Below are 15,217 nucleotides of genomic sequence, written 5' to 3'. Positions count from 1 at the left end.
GGCAACTTATCTAAAATCTTCAGGTTGGTCAGAGAAACATACATAATTCTGTTTTCTTTCTTTCTGATTTGAATAATACTGAAGTATTCTCTCTCTCTCTCTCTCTCTCTCTCTCTATATATATATATATATATATATATATATATATATATATATATATATATAAAATAAAATTTAGTTCCCAACAGAAAGTATTTTGCCCCTGAAGGGGCACTTATTTTGGCAACCTATAGAGGCATTTTTAGTTGTTATGATCAGAAAAGATGAGGTGCTATTGGCATCTATTAAATATAGCTCAAGGTTGCTGTTAAACATACTGAAACATACAGGAAAGCCCCACACCACAAAGAATCAGCTAGTGTAAGATGTCAATAGTGCCAAGATTAAGAAATTATTAAAATGCTAATATCTATCACAAATTGTTTCTAAACATTTTTATCCAAATGATTAAAGTAATAAAAACTTTAAAATATTAGAAAAGTATTAGACATGCCTATAATCTCAGCAATTTTTAAGGGACTGAGGCATAAGGATCACAAGTTTAAGGTCAGCCTCAGCAACTTAGCAAATCTATGACTCAAAATGAAAGAAATAAAAATGAAAATGGCTGGTAACAGCTCAGTCGTAGAGTACCCTTGAGTCTAATCACTACTATACTACTACTCCTACCATTACTACTACTTCTACCACCACCACCACCACCATGAATTTATTCTCAACAAACAAATAAAAAGGAGACAAATATGGAATCCCACTGAGATATATAAAGCATAAACTCAAAGAGCATGACACTACTTAAAACTCTGAAATGTGACATATCTGTACATTTATTGCTAAAGGATAAAATGACGAGTAAATGAAGCATAAACGTAGTCATAGACAATACAATTTTATGAACTTTACTGTAATCTATTTTAAAACATTTGGTTATCCATAAATGGAAATATATTCATTGGTATATTAACTGCAGTATATGAATAATGAGTGCATATTATACCAAATTGTGCTAGTAAGACATATTTCTTTCAGTAGAGACATTGAGGGATTTGTAGATTTAACATAAGCAATATTTTGAGCTGAATGGAAGAGTTCAGTGTGAATATTTTAAAATTATTTTCTTACATATCATATGAATTCACATTTGATAACTAATTTGAAAGCAAAATCATCAATAAAATATCTTCTTTCTTGATATCCCACTATGTTCTTTTATTTTGGGAGGGTGCCCAGGATTGAATTCAGGGGCAATCGAACACTAAGCTTCATCTCTACCCTTATTTTGTTTTGTTTTGTTTTTAAATTTTTATTGTTGGTTGTTCAAAACATTACATAGTTCTTGATATATCATATTTCACACTTTGATTCAAGTGGGATATACGCTTATTTTGTATTCTATTTAGAGACAGGGTCTCACTGAGTTGCTTAGGGCTTCGCTTGTGCTGAGACTGGCTTTGAACTGGAGATCCTCCTGTTTCAGCCTCCCAAGCTGCTGGGATCACAGGCATGCACCACTGCATGCCAGCCCTTCTGTATTCTTAAAGACAAAAAATGGAATACTTTTGACTTATGAGAGTGAGGTGTCGATCTATTCCCTGCATATAATATATACATAACACAAATGAAGACCATTTTGTGATAATCTATAGTTGATAACTTTTAATACCCAGTATATAGCATAATGATTAAAGTAGTTTTGCTAATATCTTTCATAGAGTAAAATATATATCCTTAAAACAACAATTAAGTGGAGTAAGGAAATTATAAAATATAATCCAATTTATTGAAATTAATTTAATAGAGGGCAACTATTATTCTTTCTGTTGCAACACCTTCACTTCTACAAATATTTTGTCTACAGAAAAGCAATTAATGAGCAAAAATTATTTCTTGTTGGTAATATTAGCAACAAAATATTCTTAGAGTTTCAATTTGTACTCAAATTCAGATAAACTGTATATTCTAGAAGCTTGTATGAAACAAATCTCCAATGAATTATGCTTTTTAAAAATTTGACAATTTCAGAAAGTCGCCATTTCTCCTCATCAATGGGTTTCAGTACTTGGGAGAGCAAAGTCTGATTTACTTGTCCAAAAATTCAGTTTGGAAGTAAACACTTTCAATATTCCTTCCTCCACATATTATGCCACATTTGTTTCCTGATGAAACTATGTCCTACTCTTCTGGAACAGAGACTTCTTGTATTAAATTGATGTGAGAATATTTGCCTATTATTTTATCATATTGTAAACTTATATCTAATTTTATGCTCACAACATCTTATTTCTCTTTTTACCATTACTACTTTGTAGTTTTCTCTAGACAGAAAATGAGTATATTTCAATTCTTCCCCAAATATATTCTGTCTTATTTTACATACTAAATTTTTATTCTTTGTATAATGTCAACACCAACATTACATGAATTTAAGGCTTTCTAGAGCTTTGTATTTACTGAATAATGAGTTGTTCATGATTTCTCCACAGTTCTCAAACATACTAAAAATATCAAAAGGTATACATACATTTTAGTAAAAAATAAAATAAATGCTGGAACTAAACCACATCTGACCTGAGCCAGGTCAAAATTCTCTTATTTTAATAAGTCTTATATAGGAAGACATTTTGAGAATTCTGATTTCATAAACATTCCATTTTGATTTATGAAAAATCATAGTAAATAAAATATTTTGTTGCTTTGGAGATGTTTTTCAAGTTATGGTGATATTAATGAATTAATATGTTAGAAACCATGGTATATTGTAGCCTTTTGAAAAGTTGGTTACAAGAATATTCAAATGAATGTTATGTTAATAAAATGATAACATCTCAAATTAGCCCTATAGACCATTTTCAATAAGATACTCAATATTCCATTTTAGTCATGGAAAGTATGGGGCTGGGGTTGTGGCTCTGTGGTAGAGTGCTTGCCTAGCATGTATGAGGCACTGGGTTCAATCTCCAGCACCACATAAACAAACAAAAGAAACAAAATAAAGGTATGGTGTCTATCTACAACTAAAAAAAATTGTTTTAAAAATGAATCATTACAGCTATGGTGAGTTAAACTACATAATTAGATTAGCTTTCAAGTACTGATTATGGCAGAAAGCTTTCAGGAACATTGAATGGGGACACATCTTGTTAAACTAAAAATGTGGAATTGCAAAATTAAAGTCTTTGATCTTTGAAGTTTTCAAAATCTCCCCAGCTTCCTGAACAAGATGTTCATGTATGTGGGGCAGGAGTGTGGAGCCTGAGAAACATGATAGCCTTTATTCAACCTTTTTTTTACAAATATTATGACAAAATGCTTCTTGTGTTAGTAAAATTTTGGATACTATTGATCTTGAATATAGTACATAATGGCATTGTAATACATATATAATGGCATGATAAAATTTACAAAGGAAGAGTCCTTTATACTTGACTCTTGTCCTCTTATTCTCTGTTGAGTCTGAGAATCAGGAAATGTGATTTTTCTCACTCAGGGCTATGATTTCTGGTGGGGATTTTTCACCAAAATAGCTCCCTATATGTTAAAAAAAAAGGTATAAATTATTGAAGTTACAGATTTGCACAATGAGTTGAGCATGACCTACTCTACAGTCTATTTCTATTGCTAAATGCCTCTGATACCATGTATGCTATGAACATAATGGAAAAAGTATACAGCTTTCTCAGGTTTGAAGCAGATATCTAAGTATGTACCATGGGTTTAATTTACCTTGAACTTCCTATTTGTAAGTACATAAACTCTCTTCTTAGTGGCATAGATGGCATTTAGAATAACATGCATTTATTCATTTATTGAATTATCCTGATTGTTTAAAACACACCTTGTTAAAACTTAAATATTGTAAAATATTTAACTCAAAATGGAGGGGAGTAGAAAAAGGTGTTCATCTTAGGAAAAAATGTGTCATTATGTTTTTTGTTTATTTTTTTCAAAACCAGAACAGTTTGAGAAAGAGAGAACATTTAGCAAAGATGGTAGATTGATTAGATTTTCCTTAGGCTCTTTCACTAAAAACATAAATGGTCCTAATGCTAAAATTATATAATTTGTTTTCAGAATGATTTTTTATATTTAATTCCCAGTTTAATTTATCTCATAATCTCTATTTTGCAAATTCATACCTTTTTCCTTTTTATATAGTTTGTGGAAGCATATGAAAAACTAAAAGAGACAACTTTCATTTTCTGTGTGTTTGTGTTTGATACAAATTTACTTTATAAATTAATAATCTATAAAAGTAAATTATAAATATAACTAATATTTACACATAATTAATACACAAACAAAACTAACATTTTTCACATTCATAAGATAGAAAATTTGAAAATAATGTTTAACCATTAAAATGCTATTGTAATTTAAAACTTCATACTATTTCACACAAGTCTTTGCAGCATATTCTGATTTTATCTATCCCCCTAGAATCATCAGAACATGTACTCTCTACTGTTGCCACCCTGGCCTTGCTTCTTTTCAAAAAGCCTGGGGCATTATGCTCTCCTTTTTTTACTTGGTTAACTCTGTTTAGCCCTCAGATCTTAGGTATATTTTCCCTTTGTGAATTCTTCCCTGAGCCAGGTAAAAATTCTCTTATTACCTTGTGTTTGTAGTATTTATTTACCTTTGAAAATTTTCCACTTTAAACAATTCTCTGCTTTATGTCTTCCCTAATATTCTGTATGGACAATTGCGTGGGGATTATGGTGGATTTTGTTCATTATTTAATTCCCAGTTCCCAGCATAAAGGCTGGCACTTGGTAAGTGTTTAGTGTGTATTTTTGCCTGAGTAGATTAACATTGATTGAAGCTAGATATGACCATACTAAATTCATTTTCCTGCCTATTCTCATGGACATTTCTATGTTCTCAGAATATACAAAGTTTTGAAAGCTAGCATTGTATAATATTTATCTTTTAGCTCTCATGATGTAAAACCCAGTAGTTTGTATTTAGAAGCTATTCAATAAATGTTAATTACATATTCAGATGTGAATATATATGTATAACTTGTATATAAGATATATTACTTATATACATCTTATACATATTTATATGTATTATATATTATACATATATTTATGTATATTTTATGTGCCATATATATTTTTTTCATCTCACCAGTTAGTAATGAAAATCAAGAAAAATAGTACCTCTTATTCTAATTCTCACGTCTTATGCTTATTTCCTGTTTTTCCTAGTTGAACACACTAGCTGTCAGTGGAGTGCGAGGTAAGATTAAATGAAAAGAAAGTCTCATCATTTCACACTTTTTTGGATAAGGGAAACATATTCATGGCTTACTCTTGAAGGAGACACAGCAGCTGCCATGGTAGATATGGACAAGGGGTCTTCAAGAAGTCTTCAATATCCCATAATAATTCCTTTCTGGTCTGACCCAAATATCTAAGTTGCTGTCAGTAATTTCTCATTTTATTTGATAATCAAAGATTTCTGTTAACAGGATGTTAGTTTTGATATGTGAGGTTACTGCACAAAGGAGTAGTGGTCATTTATATTTAACTTGAATTATTGTAACAACTAGGCAATGAAAGTATAACATTTTACAAAGATGATATCAAATATACTAGGTATTTCATACAATGTACTGTGGAAAGAATGAGGAAAGATTCTTCCCTATGAAGAAATTAACATGAGTTCTATGACTTGGTGGACATGGGGAAATAATTCACATTCATTCATTCAATGAATATTTATTGAGTTCTCTTAACATACCAAGTAGAGTTCTATGCACTAGAGATACTGGTAAGAGAAAAATCATATGGTCTTGAATTTCATAGTGAAGGCAGACAATAGAGAAATTAAATGCACAGCAGCCCAGTGATCATAAGTATTATGAAGTAAAATCAAATAGGGAAAGGGAAATAAAAGAGTATAGGGGAGTGATTGTATATAGGATTGTCAAAGACTACCACCATGCTAAGAAAGCATTTAAGCTGACATCTGAAGAACAATCAGAGCAGATACCTGAGGCAGATGCATGCTTGGCATACTCAAGTAATAATAAGGAGCTCTCTGTGACTGGAATGAAGTGATATAAGGGTGAGCAGTAGGTAATGAGGTCAGAACAGTAGCAGAGGGACAAGATCATATACACTCAGATAGCTTATTTTATATGCTCTGAGGATCCATAGGAGGATGTTAAATACATGATCACACACACACACACACACACACACACACACACACACACACTATTCTGGCTATTATCATGTAGAGAAGAAACTTATGAACTTACAGTTGAACAAGACTAGAATTAAAGATCATTTAATAAGGCTGTTGTATTAGTATGGGCAAAAGATGATGGCAGCATAGAACAGAGTAATAAGGAAGATGACACAAAGAATTGGTTTATAAATTTACTAAAATACATGTCAAACAGAATTTAGAGTTGAACTTCCTGTTGGATGTGAGAGAGGAGTCAAAGATTAACTTCAAGTTATATAGGATGGATCAAAAATTTTTAACTAGATATGTTTTGATTGTGGTGGTAGATTCATCTGTCAAAGTTCATCAAAATACTTAATTGTGAACATTTTATTGCATGTAAAGTGGATATAAAGTTGGTAAAAATAAAAATGTAGTGGTACATTACATATAGTACAAATATTTAAACATTGATTTTTCCATGAAAAGAAGTCAAACAAATATTACCCTAAGAAAATGCTCTTAGAATAATTCTGATACTGAATATGTATAAAATCTTAAGACTTCTATTCATTTAAACTCCTGAAATATCATTGGAGGTTTCATACAGACTTGGGTTGACTAAAACACATTAATGCATTTTATTGTATCAATGATAAAAACATATCTGGTCTATATTTTTAATTTGTATGGATATATGTGAAATTTTCTACAGAATGAATAAGAAGACAGATTTGAATATTTGTGGGATATGATCATGCTGTATTTCTAAATATATTTCAAGTCAAATGCTCTGGAAAAGGTAAATTCAGACCATAGGGAAAGCTAAATTACTAAGAACATTCCCTTTGTATTAAAATAAATGAAGGCATAACCAGAGATAACCCAAAATAACTCATGATGAATAATGATAGGCAAAAGTAAATGATAAATTGCTCACTAGAGTGGACATTTTTTGTCAAATTACCATAGCAATTCTAGTGACGGGGAAAGAAGCTGAAATGTCAGTCCTGCTGGATGTACTCCTTTCATTTATTTTCTATACATTAACTCATGTATTTCTGATTCTAGTTTGCATAATATATGTTAATACGAGAATTATGAAAATAGAATAGAGCACTCTGATGTGGTTTGAAAATAAGTTAGTAGCCCCCAAATTTGTGCACCAAGTGAGACATGGATATAAGTTAAATTTAACTTAATTTTATGCCTTTTTGGTCACATCATTTTGAAATATATTTACTTATTATATATAACCTGCCATCATTTACTTTATAGATAAGGTTATAGGCATAAGGTTTAAGGCCTTCTATTTATGTCCAGTAATTATATCTCTGCTCAACCCTTCAACATGTATGTCTTCTATGTGAAAATGAGAATAATGTAATCTAGCATTTAGGGTTGCCATGGGGATTGAATGTATATGCTAATTTGAAAGCACCTGCTGCATAGTTACTTTGCATTTCTTTATTCTCCTACTGGTGCCCCCTTCTGGATGTATGATATATGCCACTGTCATCTAAGAATACATTTTTAAGTCTATATATCTGAATTTATACTTAAATATAAATTACTGTTCTTTTGAAAGAGGAAGTGTTATGGTCTAAAAGCTTGTGTTTTCCTCAAATTCATTTGTTAAAAAACTAACTCCTACTGTCATGGTATCAGGAGGTAACCCCTATTGGGTTGTGATTATGCCATGAGAATAAATCATTTATTCAATGGAATTATTATTCTTATACAATAGGCCCAAGGATGTTTACTCTCCTCTTCTGCCATGTGAGCACACAGCAAGAAGGTGTCATCTACAAAACAGAGCAAGTGTCCTCACCCAAAACAGAATCTTTTGGAGCCTTATTATTAGGTTTCCTAGCCTCTAGAACTGTGAGAAATAATTTTCCTCTGTTGATAAGTCCCCCAGGTTATAATATTTGATTATTGTAGCATGACTGGACTAAGTCAGATAGTATAATGGGATGGCTAAGAATAAGGACTTTACAACCATACTCCATTCAAATTCTAATCTATCACCTTCTAGTAAGATGACATTTGGCAAATCTCTTTTTTTATAATTTATTCTAATTTGTTATATATGACAGCAGAATGCATAGCAAATTATGTTACACATATAGACCATAATAGTTCATGTCTCTGGTTGTGCACAAAGTAGAGTCACACCATTTGTGTCTTCATACATGTACTTAGAGTAATGATGTCCATCTCATTCCACCACTTTTCCTACCCCACATGTTCTCTCTCTTCTCTTCCCTCCCCTTTTTCCTATCTAGAGTTCATCTAATCCTCCCATGCCCCCCAACCCCATTATGAATCAACAAACTTGTATCATAGAAAACATTCAGCATTTGTTTTTTGTTTTTTGGAATTGGCTAACTTAGAATGATATTCTCCTACTCCATCCATTTACCTGTAAATGCCATGATTTTATTCTCTTAATGCTGAGTAATATTCCATTATGTACATATACCACATTTTCTTTATCCATTCATCTACTGAAGGGCATTTAGGTCGGTTCCAGTTTAGCTATTGTGAATTGTGCTGCTATAAAAATTGATGTGGCTGTGTCCCTGTAGTATGCTGTTTTTAAGTCCTTTGGGTATAGTCTGGGGAGAGGGATAGCTGGGTCAAATGGTGGATGCATTCCTAGATTTCCAAGGAATCTCCATACTGCTTTCCATATTGGCTGTCCCAATTTGCAGTCCCACCAGCAATGTATGAGTGTGCCTTTTTTGTCACATCCTCACCAACACTTATTGTTGTTTTGTATTGTTAATAGCTGTCATTCTGACTGGAGTGAGATACAATCTTACAGTAGTTTTGATTTACATTTATCTAATTGCTAGAGATGTTAAAAATTTTTCATATATTGTTGGACCATCCATATTTCTTCTTCTGAGAGTGTCTGTTCAGTTCCTTGGCCCATTTATTGATTGGGTTATTTACATTTTTGGTGTTAAGATTTTTGAGTTCTTTATATATCCTAAAAATTAGTGATCTACTGATGTATGTGTGGTAAAGATTTTCTCCCAAAATGTAGGCTCTCTATTCACCTCACTGGTTGTTTCTTTTGCTGAGAAGAATGTTTTTAGTTTTAATCCATCCCATTTATTAATTATTGATTTTAATTCTTGTGCAATAGAAGTCTTATTAAGGAATTTGGGGCCTAATCCAACATGATGGCAATTTGGACCTACTTTTTCTTCTAGTAAGTGCAGGGTCTCTAGTCTAATGTCTGGGTCTTTGATCCACTTAGAATTGAGTTTTCTGTAGGGTGAAAGATAAGGATTCAATTTCATTCTATTACATATGGATTTCCAATTTTCCCAGCAGCATTTGTTGAAGAGATTATCATTTCTCCAATGTATGCTTATGGTGCCTTTGTCTAGAATGAGATAACTGAACTTATGTGAGTATGTCCTTCTGTGTTCTATTCTGTACCATTGATCTATGTGTCAATTTTGTTTCCAATATAATGCTGTTTTCTTACTATACCCCTGTAGTATAATTTAAGGTCTCGTATTGTGATGCCTCCTATATCACTTTTCTCACTAAGGATTATTTTGTCTGTTCTGGACCTCTTATTTTTCTAAATGAGTTTCATGATTGCTTTTTCAATTTCTGTGAAGAACATCATTGGGATCTTAATAGGAATTGCATTAAATCTGTAAAGCACTTTTGCTAGTATGGCCATTTTGACAATATTAATTCTGTCTACGCAGGAACATGAGAGATCTTTCCATTTTTCTGAGGTCTTCTTCAATTTATTTCTTTAATGTTCTGTAGTTTTCATTGTAGAATTCTTTCACCTCTTTTGACAGGTAGATTCCCAAATATTTTATTTTATATCCTTGGTGTATAGAAATTCAATTGATTTATTGGTGTTGCTTTTTATACCCTGCTACTTTGCTGAATTAGTTTATGAGTTCTAGAAACTTTCCAGTAGATTTTTGGGGTCTTCTAAATATGGAAACTTGTGGTTAGCAAATAGGGATAGCTTGAGGTCTTCTTTTCCTATTTTTTTTTCCTTTAACCTTTCTTCTGTCTAATTGTTCTGGCCAGGGTTTTGAGGACTCTGTTGAATAGGAATGATAAAAGAGGGCATCTCTGTCTTGTTCTATTTTCTAGAGGGAATTCTTTTAGTTATTCTCTATTTAGAATGATGTTGGCCTTGGGTTAATGTATATAGCTTTTGCAATGTTGAAGTATATTCCTACTATCTCTAGTTTTTCTGGTGTTTTGAGCATGAGTGGATGACAAATATTATCAAATGCCTTTTCTGTGTCTTTTGAAAGGATCACATGATTCTTGTCTTTAAGGCTATTGATGTTGTGAATTAGTTTAGTGATTTCTGTATGTTGAGCCAATCTTGCATTCATGGAATAAACCACTCGATCATGGTACACTATTGTTTTAATGTTTTTGTATGTGGTTTGCCAGTATTTAATTGGTTTTGCATCAATGTTCATGTGTATTAATGTTAATTTGTAGTATTATTTATAATAGCCATGATATGTCTGTGAGCAGATAAAAGGGTGAAGGGAATGTTATATATATATATATATATATATATATATATATATATATATATATATATTACCTTTACAAAAAGTAAATTCTAACATGTGAGATGACATGGATGAACCTGGATGACACCATACTTAGAGAAAAAAAAAACAAATGCAGAAGAACAAATGTCTCATGATTCCACTTACATGAAATTTCCAAAATAGTCACATTCTTAGAGGCAAAGAATAGAATGGTGGTTGTCAGATGTTGGACAGAGGCTGAAATAGAATGTTGCTTAATGAGTATAGTTTCACTTATGCAAGATGACTTAGTTCTAGAGACCTGTTGTACAACACATTCTTTCTAGAAAAGAAAGGGTAAGAGGAAGTAAGCTTTTTGAGGTGATAGATTATTACTTTGTAATTTCACAGTGGTATGCCTATGTTCAAATCCATCATACTGTTTACATTAAATATGTACACATTTTGTATATCAATTATATCTCATAAAACTTTTCTAAAGCTCTGATTATTATCAGTAGACTATAATTTTTGTGAAGGTCAGTTTTTTTTTTTCTGCCACCCAGGATTGAACCCAGGGGCACTTTACTACAGAGTCACATCCCCAGATCTTTTATTTTTTTTAATTTTGAGACAGGGTACTGCTAAGTTGCTTAAGTCTTTGCTAAGTTGCTGAGGTTGGCTTTGAACTTGGGATCCTCCTGCTTCAATTTCTCCGGTAGCTGGAATTATAGGTGTGTGCCACCATGCCTGTGCCTCATATATTTATTTCTTTGGTTCACTTGCAACATCTTTTGGATCCCCAGACATTTCCATCTTTTCGTGACCAAAGCAATATTGGTTACTGCTTTGAACCGTGATACCTTAGTAATCCTAGTTTCAATAAATAGCACCAAATTCATCCAGTTTCTCAGGCCAAAAACCAGTATTTATGCTTATTTCTTTATTTCCTTTATATGTCATATTTTTCATGAAGTCATGTCAACTCTAACTTTATAGTACATCCCATATCCAATTATTCTCACTTTTACTCCTCTCATCCTACTCCAAGACAGTGTAATTTTTCCCTGTTTGGAAATACATCATATCTAGTTTTCCAGATTTCCCTCTTATCCTCCTGTAGTCAGAGCAATTTTTTTGGAAAGTAAAATACAACAATATACTTTTTGTAAGATGTTCCAGTGACACCTCCACATATTTAGAATTAAGAATTAAACACACTCTTGTTTTCATAGACTTTATGCCTAAAGTTGATCTGGCTCCTATAAACCACACAAACCTCAAAAGTGGCTAATCTGGTCACTACTCACCCATGGCTTACTTCATTCCTTAATGTAAGTCTCTGAATCCAATGTAGAAAGGTAATCCATCAATTATCATCACTTAGGCATATAAATTTGTGTAGTTACTTTGTTATGCTCCCTCACACCAGATTTTGAGTTTCATGAAGACAGGCATCTTGACTGTTATTATCACCAGTACCTATTATATGCCAGACATATGAGTGGGAACTTAACCTATATTGAGTGGATCAAAGGATATGGCTCTTAAGAGGAACTTCATAAGAAATTCTGAGATTTTAAATGCCCTAAATCATTCAAAATGTGTTGTGAAAAATATGATTCCCCCTGCTCAAGTATTCATTGTACCTTCTTGAATCCTAACAGTTTCTAGAATTTTCCAACTATGCAGTTTTGTTGCATCAACCCTGTTTTTTTTTTTTTTTTTAGAGAGAGAGAGAGAGAGGTATAGAGAGGTAGAGAGAGAGAGAATTTTTTTTAATATTTATTTTTTAGTTATCGGCGGGCACAACATCTTTGTTTGTATGTGGTGCTGAGGATCAAACTGGGGCCGCACGCATGCCAGGTGAGTGCGCTACCGCTTGAGCCACATCCCCAGCCCCGCATCAACCCTGTTTAATAGTCTTGGGATAGGCTATAATCAGCATAAGTCACATATTGTATTCATAAACTAGTGTGACTCATTCATGTATCAGGGCATGACATGACTTATACTCATCAAGGCAAATAGGTCTCAATTCTGATATGTATCTTTGTACTCTATGAGAAGTATACTTACTTTCTTGCTAGTTAGGAAAAAATAAGTGTGGGCTCTAAATGAAATTACACATATTTGAAGTACCCAATTTAATAAATAAATACATACATAAATAGGGAAATGGGTTATTTTAAGTGCTTGTTGATGAATTAACAGAAACATTAATGTTTTGAAGTTGGAATGCAGCATACAATGTATAAAATCTTTTAAAAATTAAGAAACAAGAGTTATAAAAGAGTTGAGAGTTAAGTATAGTTGCCCCTAAGGGGTAGGAAATGTCATAGTTATCTGACTGCCTTTTTCTTTTTGATACTTGTAAGATTAGGGCTTTAAATATATATATATATATATATATATATATATATATATATATATATATATATATATATATATATATTTAATTTTTTAAAAAAACAACTGGTTAAATAGGAATAGAAAAATATCAGTGTGTGCTATAGCACTTTATATGTAGGGCACCAGTGAGAATTCTAACAAATCCAGATTTTTAAAGTAAACTTTGTTAATCAATTACACTGATGATAGCTCTTGATTCTTTATTGCTATAAACTTTGACTCTGAACTTTGAGTATATTTGAGGCTTAATAAGGAAACAAACTGCTCAATTATACCATAGAAAATATTTATTTTTCAGGGTGGGTGGTGCATGCCTATAATTCCAGTGACTTGGGAGGCTGAGGCAGGAAGATTGTGAGTTCAAAGCCAGCCTCAGCAACTTATCAAGGCCCTAAGTGACACCCTGTCTGTAAAGAAAAAATGGGATTCCAAAGCAACTTAATGTAATTATAACAACAACATCTTTAATGTCTCATAATAATGTTAACTCAAGTTTGTGGTGAGAAAGGATTATAAAGTGTGGTGAAGTTACACTTTATAATGAAAACCATTAGTAGGCTATATAGATGGCTAATTGCATGTAACAGTCTTGAACTTGACATTTTTAACTAAATTTCACCCTTTAAGATCCCTAAGAAAGTCATCTATTATTGTTTTTTCTTTGATTTAAAAAATATTAGTTCACAAGTTTGTATAAACCAAGTGATATGCTGAGTAAAAGTTGAATTATACTCTTGAAAGTATTAGTTATAACTAAGAAAATCATATTCCATTTAAGTGTTCCATTTAGATTGGAAAGGATTTCAAACAAAATGTGAGTTTAGATTAAGTTTGGAATATTATCTTGCTTTTCTCACTCTTGGTTTTCCCACCCAATTTCATATGTTAAAGTTTATCCCAGAGGGCCATGTATATCTCATCTATACCTGACTACAATCAAATTTAACATCATTTAAAAGTCTACATTAACTCTACTCTTGTATTAACAGTGAATTTAAAATCAGTATGCAAGTAGTAGAATTCAAAAGTGAAGGGTAACTTTACATCTTTTTAAAGCTTTATGTCCTACAATAAAAATACGTGTTAGCTATATAATTCATTTGGGCAGACTGAGGGAACAATTTTAGACAATAAGTCAGCAAAACTTTTACAGAATAAGTATTGTCAATGGATTCATAGTTTTTTCATTTTTATTGACAATCACACATAGCATATAATTCTTAAAATAACTTCACACAGTGACTTCTCTGTCACCAAAAGTTACATCTTTAGTAATATGCTTGAAATTTGAAGTTCAAGATGTTGTTTTTATGCTCCTAATGAGTATCATGGTAGAATTTCTAATTTTTAAAATGGGCTTAATAAAATATAATGTTTTCCAGCAGACTTAAAGCTCAATAATTTGATTGTATTGCAAAAATCAATTTCAGGATGATAATAATAGCAATGAATTGTCAGTTTTGAAAATGGAGGGATGCACAAGTAAAGTCATTTTAATTTTAACAGCCACAATTATTTTCTGTGCACTGGATAGACAGTTTATAATGTGTACAACACTTTTTTTGTTGTCAATTTTAAAAACATGGTACATAAACTCAAGATGAATTCAGAACATGTTGACATCAAGGATTTCAGAAATAGAACAAATATCTTTATTTCTTATTTTATGTAATCAAAAATTATTAGATCCTAGGCCCAACTTTCCATCATGTCAGTTTAGGAACTGACTTCCTAAATGTGACTTCTAAAGTGCAAGAATAAAATCAAGAATCAATAAATGGTATAGTATCTAACTAAAAAACTTATTCATATCAAAGGGAACAATTAAAAATGTCAAGAGAGAACGTACAAAATGGGAGAAACTTTTTTGTCACCTGCACCTCAGATAGAGTACTAATCTCCAGGATACATAAAGAACCCCAAAAACTTAACACCAAAAAAACAATTAACCCAATCAATAAATGGGCAAAGGAACTGAACAGGTACTTCACAGAAGCAGAAATACAAATGGTCAAAATATTCAATATCTCTAGCAATTAGAGAAATGCAAATTAAAACTATACTGAGATTTCATCTCACTC

Source organism: Callospermophilus lateralis, chromosome X (assembly GCF_048772815.1).
Source record: "Callospermophilus lateralis isolate mCalLat2 chromosome X, mCalLat2.hap1, whole genome shotgun sequence".
NCBI lineage: Eukaryota > Metazoa > Chordata > Mammalia > Rodentia > Sciuridae > Callospermophilus > Callospermophilus lateralis.
Note: the sequence above shows the minus strand (reverse complement) of the source record.